The sequence below is a fragment of the Eschscholzia californica genome, unplaced genomic scaffold, assembly GCF_041429995.1.
Source record: "Eschscholzia californica isolate CP2 unplaced genomic scaffold, dmEscCali1.0.p SCAF_18, whole genome shotgun sequence".
In the NCBI taxonomy this organism is placed as follows: domain Eukaryota; kingdom Viridiplantae; phylum Streptophyta; class Magnoliopsida; order Ranunculales; family Papaveraceae; genus Eschscholzia; species Eschscholzia californica.
The window spans coordinates 120,001-121,767 of record NW_028238287.1 but is presented as its reverse complement, the minus strand read 5'-3'; positions in this window follow the sequence as shown (position 1 = coordinate 121,767).

Genomic DNA, 1,767 nt, shown 5'->3' with positions numbered 1-1,767 from the left:
ACTTTGCTCGGGACGGCCTGGGACGTCCGAGACTTTGCTCGGGACGGCCTGGGACGCCCGAGACTTGGCTCGGGACGGCCTGGGACGCCCTCGCTACAGCTCGGGACGCCCGAGACTTGGCTCGGGACGGCCTGGGACGCCCGAGACTTGGCTCGGGACGGCCTGGGACGCCCGAGACTTGGCTCGGGACGGCCTGGGACGCGCTCGGCACAGCTCGGGACAGGCCGGGACGCCCGAGCCGAGCTTCGGGTCGCACGAAATCTCTTCGTATTCCGACATATTAGAAGCTTCCCATCATGTAGTAGGCCGAGCTTTGCCCTTTGGATGCCCTATGGTGCTTGGCGAGCACTAGGGAACGTGCCAGCACAAGTGCTGTGCACGCTCTGGGGAAGGAGCTCAACCCTCCCCCTTATAGTGCAAAGTTATTGTTTTGCCTATTTTCACAAGGAAACATCAATTTTTTAACCAAGCATACTGGGCCTTTACTCCTTCGTTACTCGTCGGAATCCAGCAAACTTATACTCGTTGGAAAGGCCTTTTCGCAAGGATTTTTTTGATATATTATAATAGCGATTCCGATAAATATTTATTTTTCTATGAATTTTTAAGTGAATAAACACCGGAAAATTCATAAAAAATAGAAAAAAAAATATTTTCTTCCGTTTCTTTTCTCCAATAATTCATAAATAATACCTCAATAGTATAAATGAAGAGAGAGTCGAAATGGCCCGGGTGGGTTTCGAAATGTCCCACGACCCCATAGAATGCACGGGCCAGCCGAGCCAAAGCAGGGGACGCGCATGGGACAGCAGGGGACGCGCACGGGACAGCGTCCCTATGGCTCGGGACGGCATGGGACAGTACGGGACGCCCTTGGTAAAGCTCGGGAATCCCATCGGACGCGCATGGGACGGCCTTGCTAAGGCTCGGGACGGGCTTGCTAAGGCTCGGGACGGATGGGACAGCACGGGACGCGCATCGGACGGCCTTGCTAAGGCTCGGGACGGCATGGAACAGCACGGGACGGCCTTGGTGAGGCTCGGGACGGCATGGGACAGCACGGGACGGCCTTGGTGAGGCTCGGGACGGCATGGGACAGCACGGGACGGCCTTGGTAAGGCTCGGGACGGCATGGGACAGCACGGGACGGCCTTGGTAAGGCTCGGGACGGCATGGGACAGCACGGGACGGCCTTGGTGAGGCACGGGACGGCCTCGGTGAGGCTCGGGACGGCATGGGACAGCACGGGACGGCCTTGCTAAGGCTCGGGATGGCCTGGGACGGCCTTGGTGAGGCTTGGACGGCACGGGACGCGCATGGGACAGCATGTGACGGCCTTGGTAAGGCTGGGCACGGCATGGGACGCACATGGGACACCTTATGGGGATCATCAAGGGACGTTGCACGGGACATTCTTAGCCATGAAGGGCCTTCACATGGGACATCTTAGGAGTCAAGAGCCGGCACATGGGACAATGGAGTTCACACGCACGGAACACTTCGGCTACTTCCGTTCGGAACGTCGTGGGATCTTTATGTCCCCATTAGCACCGACGCATCAACATGCTAGGAAGCTAGGTCCGAACTTCTCGAAGTGTCGATGGCACTTGGACGGATACGCATCCGATCCGATGTTATGATGATGTACTTTCTCCGATATCGATGTCGGGGTGTATTCCGATGTTATGATGTACTTTCTCCGAGATCGATGGGACGACCTTGGTAAGGCATGGGTCGGCCTTGGTAAGGCTCGGACGGCACGGGACG